The sequence below is a fragment of the Kryptolebias marmoratus genome, linkage group LG4 (assembly GCF_001649575.2).
Source record: "Kryptolebias marmoratus isolate JLee-2015 linkage group LG4, ASM164957v2, whole genome shotgun sequence".
NCBI lineage: Eukaryota > Metazoa > Chordata > Actinopteri > Cyprinodontiformes > Rivulidae > Kryptolebias > Kryptolebias marmoratus.
This window is the reverse complement of record NC_051433.1, coordinates 5,828,080-5,840,542: the sequence shown is the minus strand read 5'-3', so window position 1 is coordinate 5,840,542 and position 12,463 is coordinate 5,828,080.

Sequence of the window (12,463 nt, the reverse complement as noted above, 5' to 3'; positions counted from 1 at the left end):
ATGCAATGACTTCCAAATCTCATAAATCTATATTTTATTGACAATGAGCCTAGTATATATCTATAATGTTTAAACTAAAAAATTGTAGCTTTAAAAAAAAAAGAAAAGAATACAATAACTTTGAGCTTGATGGCAGCAACATGTAACAAAAAGGTTGGGACAGAGCCGAGAAAAGGTTGCAAAAATAAGTGGTCCAAATAAACAGCTGGAGGAGCATTTTGTAACTAATTAGGTTCACTGGCAACAGGTCAGTAAGAGGACTGGGGATAAAAAGAGCATTTTTAGAGAGGCTGAATCTGTCAGAAGTAAAAACAGGCTGAGGTTCACCAAAACATGTCGTCTAAAATCTTGGAACAATTTCAGAATAATGTTCCTCAATGGAAAACTGGGAAGACTTTGAATATCCCTTCATCTACAGTTCATAATGTCATCAAAAGAGTTCATGAATCTGGAGAAATCTCTGAGCTCAAAGGACAAAAGACTGAAAGTCAGTATTGGATGTTGGTGATCTTGGGGCCCTCAGGGGCCACTGCATTAAAACCAGGTTCTGGTTCTGTTCTGCTCAGGAACACTTCCACAGATCACTGTCTGTAAACACAGTTCACCCTGTCATCCACAAATGCTGCTTAAAGCTCTATCAGGCAGAGAATAAGCCAGACGTGAACACCATCCAGAAACGCTGCCGTCTTCTCTGGACCAAAGAGGAGAACTGATCTGAGGTCAGACGGGTCCAAACCACAGATGTCACATCCTCCATTCTAAAGAGGAGAGGGACCATCTGACCTGTTATCAGTGCTGAGCTGAAAATCCTGCTTCTTTGATGGTATGGGGGTGCATTAATGTCTCACGCATGGGCAGCTTACACATCTGGAAAGGCATCATCAATGCAGAAAAGTATATACAGGTTTTAGAACAACATCTGCTTCCATCTTGCAGAAAATCCAGCAAAGACCCAGAACTGTTGACAGAATCCTCCATCAGACCAGAATGGGACATTTCCTCCAAAACCTCCAGCAGCTGCTCTCCTCAGGTTGTAGATGTTTACAGACTGATGGTAAAAGAAGAGGAGATGCTCCACAAAGGGACCCTGACCCTTGACCCTGTCCCATCTTTGTTGACATGTTGCTGACATCAAATTTAAAATGACCTTTGGTAAAAGTTTTAAACATTAATGTTTATGTATCTATGTATCATTGTGAATAAAATATGTGTTTATACATTTGCAAATCATTCCATTCTATTTTTTAATATTTTCCACAATATCCCAACTTATTCTGAATTGGGGTTATATATTAGGAAAGATGGTTGAAATGTCTCTTTTAACCAAAAAGGTTGCAGACCCCTGAACTATGAAAATGCCTCAACAGAGGGAGCTAGAGAGTTGCAATGCTTTCCAATTAGAGCCAAGACACTAGAATGATGTGCTGATTTCTTGTGCTTCCATGGACTGTCAAATTTCTTTGTATCTCACACTCCCAGAGGACATATTTGTGGCTCTTTGGTTTAGGAAATGTTCAGGCCTTGTTTAAAAAAGAGAAGAAAAAAAAAAGGCTGTGGAAATAGCCATATGCTTCACGCTGTGTTTGCCAATTTCTATACTTGCAGACTGGAGGGAAAGCACTACAAAGACAACCCAATGTGTTAACAGAGATGTGCACATCAGATAACCTTTGGGAGCTCGTCATTCATGCATGTCGTAAACTGGGATCTTCAGAGACTTCGGAAGATCACATACTGTACAACCTTTTGGTTTCTCTTAAGGGATGGACTCCATTTATAGACAGCCACTCTCCACATCAGCGGGACAGAAATAAAACCATGGAAATGCACATTTTATGCATATGTCGAGCATAGGCGGATGCCCATGTGCCATCCCAAATCGGTGAAGCCTTTATGAATATTCAATCTAGCCATGAAGTGGAGTGTTGGCCTGAAGGGGATGAAGTGGAGTGGTGAAAAGTGTTTATGATTGGAGCTCAGGAGTTGAGGAAATTATAGAAAATCTGGATTATATTATGTCCTACAGAAAAAGAGGCATTTGCACAATAAAAAGGGGAGAAAGTTATCCACAGATTTTTGCAACAACTAGATTTAAGGGGATTTTTGTGAGAAGAATTTAGATTTTTTTTAATTTACTTGGTTCACTAAAATAAAGTTTATGATGTAAATGATATTATCTGTTCACATTTTAAAGTCAGGAGAGAAGTCACAGGATCTCTCGTACTGTCGTTTCCTCAACACATTATCTAAGTAATTTACACGATTTGACCAAAACGGCTACAAGTCCGTCCCCACGCAGCATACGATGATCTTAGTCTATAACTCTGGCATGAAAAGCGGTGGGCGACCTTCATTCCTTCATGCAACGCTTGTCTTATAATAACGGTTTGATTTTAAGCGTTGTTGTAAATTATTTTGACTTGTCCCTCCACAGGCTTGAATCAGTAACTGGTGCAACCCATTCTTCTATTGAGGTTTTCTGCTTTAAAAATGCAAAGTTTTCTCCAGTTTTTTCCACTTCTACACTCACCTCTTTGATATTCTTGTCACAAGTGAATGCATTAATGTCACAAATATCTGAGCTCACAGGAGAGGCACTCAGAAAGCAATTCTCTGCAACCTCTGGACCCATCAAGCAAGGCAGTGCAGGGAGGGGGTCTTAAGGAGGTCTGCTGATTGATTAACTGTTAGCATCAAACAGGTTCGTCTGTGATTGACTGACGGTCAGGTTTACTCTCTGCAGGATTATTCAGCTTCTGTATTCACGATGTTGCATCTTCTTCTGCTCCCAGCACTTAGCAGTCCTAACCGCTCAACAGCCTTGGTTGGATAGAGGAAGTTAATCCCCCGACTAGCTATTCCTCTGAAGCCATTTTGGCTCATAACTGCATGTAGACCACGTTACAGAGTACAGCATGCAAGGGATGATTGCATACGGTTGCTTGTTATCACTCAAAGGCAAAGGCGGAGCGATAATGTTTTTGCCCAAGTGTGCGTGTGCGCATGTTCGTTTGTGCTGTTATCAAGATATCTCGTGAGCCACTGGACGGATTTTAATGAAACTCTCAGAAACTAATTACTGGATGAACATCTACAACTGATTGATGTTTGGAGTCAGTCTGATTCAAGATGACCGCCACAGCAAAGCCATCCAAGCAAACACAAAAACGGCTGTAACTGAGTGAATTTTACATATATTAGGCAAAGATTTGGTGTAAGTAGACTGAGACTGCTCCCCAACTTATACGTGGATTTCTAACTGATGGAGCTTCGTTTTGGCTTAAAACTTTGGCATTAACTGTTGGCTTTGAACCTGTTTGTATGTTTGCAAAAATGTCTCATGAACTACTTAACAGATTTTATTAAAACTTTGAGAAAGTAAATATTAGATGTACCTCTGCAATCAAATAACTTTTTTAGTGGCTGAGCATTGTCCACACTTTAAGCACAACACGGTTTCTTGAAATTTTAGCATTAACTGTTGGAGTCAACTCTGCTTTTCTGTTAGCAAAATATCTCATTAACCAGTGGATGGGATTTAATGAAACTTTTAGAAAGTAATCACTGGACATATATCTATAACTAATCAGCCTACACATAATTGGCTATACCTCAGTGAATTTTACAGATGTTGAGCTAAAACCTGGTGTGGTAGTAGCTGAGAGTCTTTTGCAACACATACCCCAAGCACTAACCGAACTTGTCACAGCATCACGTGAGATTGCACAACAAGCTGCAATCAAAATGGCTTAAAACCTGGTCATCTCTCAACATAAGATCTTAGTTTTTAAACTCCTTTCTTCAAGGAATGGTAGGCCTTTAATTGTCATATGGATTGAAAGAATCTGTGAGAAATTAAGCGGTCTGCAAAGTAAAAAAAAGAAAGATTTCTGCAGATTTCCGATATCGCTGTTCCTCCCTCTGTGTAGCTTTCAGTTTTGTCTCTGTTACCATCTCTTGTTCCTCCTCTCTCCTCTCCTCCTCCCTCTTGTCTCATTCTCTCTGTTGCCCTGCTACCAACACTACTCTGTAATTTAATCCATTTAGTCATGGCTCCAGATCAATATCCATTTTCCTTGGCCTTAGGCGGAGCTGCTTGAATATGTTTGTTCCAAGCGGTGGTTGTGTTGGCCAGCAGGGGCCCAAACGGGCCTGAGGGCTGATACAGATGTACTACACCACGATATCTGAGAAACAAAGGAGAAAGAACGAAAACACGGCTGTAGATGTTGTAGCTTCACATTTTTAGTTGGTTGCCCTTAAAATTCACTTGAAATCAAAAGCTCCCGTCTGAATTTTAAACAGTTCTCACGTACTGAAACTGTTATTTTTAAGAGCCAGAGTCTTGTTTGCCAATTATTGGCATCAAATCAAATTTGTTTAAGGCTAATTATTGCCAGAAGGAGACGTGGTGATCATGTTTTTGCTTGTGTCTGTGTGTGTGAGCACAAATGTCTGTCTTTTACCAAAATGTATCATAAATCACTGGACCAATTTTAATGAAACTTGCAGAAACTAATCTTTGGGCGTACACCTGCAACTGATTAGCTTATGCAGCCAACTCAATACAAGATGGCCACCACAGCTCATCAACCTTAGCCGACACTAAAACGGCTGTAAGTCAGTAAACTTTACAGATATTGAGCTAATATTTAATGTGGTAGTAGCTGACAGTCCTTTAAAAAACATACTCTGAGGATGACATGAACACATGAGACTTACCACAACGGCTACAACTCCATCATTTCTCAACCTAAGATGATCTTTTAGTCTAAAACTCTGGCATGAATAAAAGACAGCGGGCGATAAGCATTCCTTCAAGAAATGCCGGACCTTTAATTTGATTAGGGGGTTCTCATCAGTGACCAAGGAGAAAAGTGAATTTTTTTTTCTGCTCCCTTCAGAATTGATCTACTGTTTGTGCAACGTAAAAGGAGAGGTTATTTTTAATATACTGCAGAGATTCAATCACTTCTAGCAGCAGACGGTCAGGGTGTCCTTCAGACCATCAGTAAAATATCCAAATGTTAGAAGAACTCTTCTGTCTCTAAGTGAAATACTCAAAGTACACATAATATTATCAGCTGTCCCGCTTTAGTTCAAACTCTGCAGTCCACACGCAGTGACCAACTGTAGACACCGACTCTCCTTCACCTGCCCCACTCCGATGTGCATTGTCATGTTTTATAAATAACCATGTTAAATATTCATCTGTCAGCATTTGCATGCAAACTATTCTGCACTTCACAGTTGGGTTTTATAAAGTCAAAAGGACAGGCAAACAGTTTATACAGCACCATACAACACACACACACATATATATATATATATATATATATATATATATATATATATATATATATATATATATATATATATATTGTGTGTGTGTGTGTAGTATAAAGAATAATTGGTGATGTTTTGTTTTTAGCAAGATTTAACAAAGAAATTATATTTTTTGTACAACATGTTACACAGAAGTTCTGACAATAAGTCAACAGGCAAGAAGAAGATCAGCAAAAGATTTAAAATATATTTGCAAATTAAAATAAAAGATCTTAGATATTTTTCTGTTTCTTTACATTTACACATGGCAAGTAAGAGTCTGATATTATTTATACACAGAACTAATAAAATTGTTTTTTTATATACAGAAAATTATCATAAAAATTAATATAACATTGTTTTTGTGGGTTCTGTTTTTTCTTGACCACAATCTGTTGCCCAGCTACTGAATGGCTAAAATATTTTAGAATATTAGAATACTACAATCAAATATACCGGTGAAAAGAAACAGTACTTTTATAAAAAACATATAAAAACTACAACAATAAATCTCTCTCCGGTGATGTCTGCCTCGGAACGTCTCTCAGGAGGAACAGTGATTTATAGCAGCCAGATAAACTGAGAGAGTGAAACACAGAAAATGGTCTTCTGTGGTGTTTTTTTTTTTATATTTCCCAATTTCAAAGGTCTAAATTTGGAAAAACTTCACTTTATTAATTTTTCATATCACTTCACCTCCAACTTAAGAACTTGAATTCTTTATCAGGGCCCTCATTATCTCAAACATATGGTCCTTTTCAATAGATTCATATAAAAGTAGTTGCAAATTTATGCCTCTTATGAGTTTTTCGACTTTGGTTTTGAGGAGAATATTTCCCTTCTCTCTATGGTTCAAAAAGCTCTTCTTTTTGTGTGTTTTTTGTCCTTTAAAGCAAACACTGCCTCCATATTTCATTTTTTTTTGTCCAGCTTTTGCTTTATTATCTTTTTGGCCTTGTGAATAAAACATATCTGTACAGTTTTCTCTGTCTGAAGGTGTTGTGGTTCACTATTGCTTCACAGCAGGGAGGTTGTAGATTTGAATGTTTTGGTCGGCTGGAGTTTTTAATTTAATGGCTTTTCTCTGGGTGCTCCTGCCTCTTCGGACAGTCAAATGTGTCTTATAAAAGGCCAGTAAGAGAGTATTTGATTGTGTATGATTGTTTTGTTGGTTATAATTTATTACAAAGCTTCTTGTTTTCTTGTAATGTTGCAGTCCAGAGAATCTAAGAGACAAATCGTGTTTGGACATGTAGGCTTGTCTAGAGAGAGTTGGAGGTGTATTTGTGCAAGGAATACTTCTTTCAGTGATGGCTGAAATGCTAGGATTGATACTTTCCGGGCTGTTTGTGAATCTGAAACCCAACTTTGACTCAACACTCTCCAAAAAAGGAAAACTTGAAGCATACAGACGCAACCATGGCTGCACATCTGCCCTGAATCTGAAATACGAACACTACAAAAGTTCAAGAATTTTTTTCTTTAATAATTTCTATAAATGAACAGCTTTTGTCACCAATTACATAATTAACCCTCTATAATGTGTCCTGCCACTCTGAATAGCAAAAGGCTAGTTAACACCTATAATAAACTAAAGGTTAGATAAAACCCAAAAGTAGCAGAAGAAGAGACAAATATAGCAGCTATGCTGATGCAGATTTGAAAGAGAACAATGTTTCTGAAAGAAATGAAAAGATCTCAATGTAGGGAAATAATTGTAAATACAGTTAAATATTTTGAAATATATAAAAGTTAAAAAAGTCAGAACACACTGTTCTCAACCGAGCTGCTCTATTTTGATATACAAATGGGTAAAATAGCAGAAAGTGTGCTGCAGTAGTTTGATTGCAGAAAAGTGTGAATGCTGAGTCAATATTTATCAGACAAGCCATCAGCAGGGTTTAATCACATATCAGTCTTCTCTTTAATATATGTTGTTTCAGTTTCACCATCAAGACGTCCAACTGGACAACGGTCATAATGAAAGACACTGAATCAGTCTGCGTCACTCCATTGTGCTGCTCGTTGCCTCCAATGTGTGCTTCATCTGTGTATGAATGGAGTTTAAAGCACTGATTAGTCTTTACAGAATGATTTATTCAGATTAGCTTTGTGGAGATTCAGTGCTGCATGAACGTGTGTGGACGGGTAAATGGGTCCACAGAAAGGTGCTACATGAGTACAGTCCACTTTTTCTTTTCTCCAGCTGTTTAAACTCATTTTACTCTTGACACCAAACAGGATGGACCTAAATCTGAGCATCATCCTGACTGCTTGTCGGCTCCTTTCTCGCTTTGTCTCGTGAATATCTGTAAGGGATAGATTTTTTTTTTTAAAATACACTGAAAAGCTTTCGCTATGAAATTTGTCAAGGAGTGGATTAAAATAAATGCTTATAAAATACGGACTTCAGTTTAAAATCCCCTTGTGTTTTTGGTCCTTGCAGATGATAAAGCTTCTGTAACGAAGGTGCAAACGCTGCAGTTTTATTCATGATGGCTGTGGCCGATTGCCAGAAGAAGCGAGAGACGTTTCAGAAATTCCTTGATTTCCAGCCTCAGATTCGTGATGGAAACAGCCTGAAGTGCCATCGTGTTTCTTGTTGCAGTCAAGTGTTTATCTACTTTTCTGCTGCTCAGACACTTTTCTTATCACTTTCTTCTTGTCCACAAACACCAACGTGAAAACCGAAACATTTCACTCATGCATACGGTGCTGAGAAATAAATATTTGTCCCCTTCAAGACACTTTTTGTTTTTGCTTTATTGTCACACTTAAATGTTTTAGATCAGGTAGCAAATTTTAATCTGAAAGATAACCTGAGTAAAAACTGAATGCAGTTTATAAATGATGATTTAATTTATTAAGAAAAAAGAAACTATCCAAACCAACCTGGTCCAGATATACTGAGATATAATTCTGAAATGTGGGTACGCATTCAATGTAAACAAAGCACTTTCATCTGTGTAGTTTCCTCAACAAATCTGAGCATAAATACATACCTGTGCATCAAAATCTTTTTACTTCTCGACCCCAAACAGCTCTTCTATAGACGTCACTATCGTTGGCCTGTTTTCAGTCACTTCAGCTGTTTCTGTAAGAAAACAAATACACAATAGTTTAAAAAAAACTTTAATTTAGGGACACAATAACCATTGATATGAGAAAAACAATGTGCTGGTTTTGTTTCTTTCTTCAGTTCTTCATGAAATCGTCGTGAGTAGCTTTAAATAAAACCTTATTTATTTCAAGATAATTCCCAGCAATTATGTTTGTATTTGTTTTCACGAGCCACTCTTCTGTAAAGGTTCATTTTAAATCATCTTCTACATCTGTTGTTACTGAGTATTTCATTTCATACACCCAAACAAAGGGAACACAGAGAATTGAGTTTCTTTTTTTTTATAAAGAAAAATCCCTCTGATCTCATCTTTTTTTAGTCTGACAGCGAGGTCTGAGTACCAGAGCGCCGTGTTGCCTTTTACTCCAGCAACAAGTAAAATTGCTTCTAAAAATGGGCTCGATATAGAGAGTCGAGGGCAGAATCTATTTAAAGAAAGAGAGAATTCTTACTTTTGAACTCTTTGATGTTCAGACGTTAAAAAGGCTAAAAGCCTTTGGGTATCTGAAGATGACGACAGATTTAAAGATAGAAATAAACCCCTTTTGACGTTGAGGCCTCTTTTGTGCAACAGACGGGTCAACGTGACAATAAAGACACATCATTTTGTAGCTGGAGTATGCCAAGGTCCTTATCATATGAATGTATTTTTCTTCAGCAGTCGGCAGAGATGGATGTCCTTTATTCTCAACGTGTGTTCTCAGTCCTTGTTGAAGTGCTGCCTCGTAATGAAAATAGATTGTCTTACGGTTCCCCGAGAATGAATTTCATGACTCAGAGCTGAATATATTGAGGATATCTGATTGATACATGACTGCCAATATCATTAGTTATCATTTAGGCGTACATCTTCAGCACCGGCTGGATGTGGAGCTTGTCAAGGACAGCTATTATGGTTGGAGATGACCTGGCTGTGAACTGTCAGCATTAACTGTGGATTAATTATCCGTCCTCTTCCTGCTCTACCTGCTCCTCTCAGCATCACTGGTTTTTTCTTTGTCCACTTGGTCCTTTTGATTTAATAGTCCTTCATTCGTTTCCACACGACTCTGACAATACACAGTGAACTGCTGGTTAATAGATTCATTGAGCACTTGAGATGTGTTTCTGTTTTTGACCGTAATAATCAAAGTCAGGTGGGATAAAAATGGGGATGTTTTTAATCCGACTGCAGTCTTTGTTACCAGCAACATCTCCAACGACAGATTCAAACATATGAAGCTTTACTCTCCGTTTTCAGAGAGAATTAAAGGCAGAATTCCTTGAAGGAATGCATATTGCCCGCCGCCTTTCATGCCAGAGTGTTAAACGAAAATCATCTCACGATGAGAAGGGACAGAGTTGGAGCTGTTTTGGTGAAACCTTGGGAATAATTTGAGGTATCTCATGTGATATCTTACCTCGTCTGTTCTTAAAGTATGTGTTGTGAGTGACTCTCGACTACCATCACACTAAGTTTTATTTCAATATTTATAAAATTTAAATTAAAAGTAGCCTTTTTTGTGTTTGCTGAGGTCTGGTTGACTCCAAAAGTTAATCAGTTATTTGTACATCTAATGATTACCTTCTGAGAGCTTTGTTAAGATTTATTCAGTGGTTCATAAGATATTTTGCTAACAGTACAGATAAACAAACACACACATGCAGACATGGGCAAAAACATTGTCACCCTGCCTTCAATGGTGGGCAACAAGGAAGTACGTATCATTTTTTGTAGCACTTTTCTCAGATATAAATCACAAACTGCTTCACAAAAAAATAATTATAGACAAAAACATTGAACCCATTATAGTAGCATAAAAATCTGTAATAAAAGCAAGTCTGAACAAAAAAGCTGCTTTTTTAAAAGGCTTAACACAAAATGTATTACTTTATCTGGCTTTAACACACACACACACTACATGGTGTTTATCTTTAAACATGCTGAAACAACATGATCACACACAGAATTGTTTTTCATCGATCCTAATCTCACAAACATGAAATCTGTAGGTTGATTCGATTTTTTTTCTATTTTCCCGTTTGCATCCAGCAGCAGCAGCGGCTCTGTGATGTGAAGCCACACAAGGCGACACAAGAACAAGCGCCTCCTTATCACATCAGACCAAACGGATGTTGTAAAACTGTTGTAATATTCCACTGATAACCGGTTTGACTGTGAGAATGGATGAATTTATGCAGCGTGGTGAAAAGAGGTCTGCAGACTCTCGCCGCAGTTTCTTCTCAACCCTGAAATGACATTCCTCTGACTCGTTTGGTTAAAGCTTTTTCCTGAAAAGTGTGATCAAAAAGGTTCCACGCGAATCATTGTCACATTTGTAATGATATTTGTCTCTAGATTTTAAACTCAACCAAACAATTTGTATTGTATTTTTTTTGTTTTTTAACTGGGATGTTGGAGTTTTTGCAAATAAAATAATAAATAATGTTTGAGCTGTCATACAATGAGCCATTAGAAGAGGAATCAATCCACATCCCTGGTGCCATTCTTACCAACAATAAGAATGAGCAGCTTGTTGGAAAGACAAATTTCTTTGTTGTGAAGCAGAAAAAGAAAAGAATAGCAAGGATCCACTCACAAACTCAACATCGCATCAGTATTTTTACCTACGAGGAATCAGTCTTTTCCTGCCTTACCCTTTTGCTGCTGTTATTGTTTGTATATTTTTATTTTTTCCTCACTGTTGTCACTTTGTGGGATCAAAGCGAAGCTCCTACTTTTTTTGCCAGCTACAGAGAGCTCTGAATACACATGCTTATTTTATAAATTTCAATCTTTGTCAAATTTTACACGAGTGCATCAGCCTGAATGGAAGCCAACACACCTTCAGTCAGACATTTGCATATAAAAATGCTGTGCCGCAGCTAAACTGGCGTGACATTATGAAAGCATTAAATTCAAAATAAACCATCAGTGAAATAAACCAAAAAGAAATCTAATTTATTCTCTGGTTTCAGTTCTATAAACAGAAACCGATTTAAAGGCCAATCATTCCTTTAAGGACTGCATGTCGCCCACCTTGTCCTGATAATAAATATCAGGATTTAACATTTGGAAACCAGGAATCTCTGTTCCATATTTAATGGAAAAAGATGCAATGGTAATCACCCCCTAGTGATAGTAAATGGTGTCATTTCTCTGGTTAAAATGTGAGGAAATCATCCTAAACCAATAGAATATAAAAATACAAATTTTGCCAAACAAATTTATATAAAACCTGATTATTTGAGTGTTTTAGGAGTAAATTGGTGAGAATAACAAGTCGAAGCAGAGAAAAGCTACTGTCTCATCCCTTCAGTCTCAGTTTTTTGTTTTGTTTTTTTCCCTGCTTGTGTAAAGCTGACGGATATCCAGCACTACGTCTTCACTCAGCCATGCACACTTGCCCTCCCGTTTCCCCGCTGAGAGGTCAGCTCTCTGTGTGTCTGCAGGAAAGCTTTCACCAGAGCTGCGTCTTTAGCCATTCGGAGCTAACAGCAGGTAGATTCACTGCTGCCTCTGTTTGAAGAGCAGCATCTCATCCCTCCACTTTCAACTCTTCTACAATAAGTAAAAAAAAAACATTTGAAGAGTGTTTCCTGAAAGTGAAGCAATTCTCCTCAAGCGCATCAAGAAATTATGCTAAATCTTCTACAACATTTAATGACATTTATTGCCTGTGTAAATCAGTTTGCTCTAGGTTGTGAGCCAGTTACTTACCTCCTCTAGTTTCTGTAACTTATTACCTTTGTTATTATTTATTGTCTGGATGCTGATTCAGCCCGATTGTTTCCCTGTTTATAGTTTCTGCCATATGTGTTTTACAATCAAATTACTTCTGCATTCTTTGGCCTATTTTAACCATTTGTATATCAGTATGCTGTGGCTTTTAGTACACAGCAAATCCAGGAGGCCCAGATTAACACTGTCAGATTTGATTTCAACACTTTTAAAGTGTCTATATGGGTCCACACCAGAAAGTGTTAATTTAACTCTTTTTGGAGAGTTGGTACCTTAACTCTTATAAAGTGTCAAAT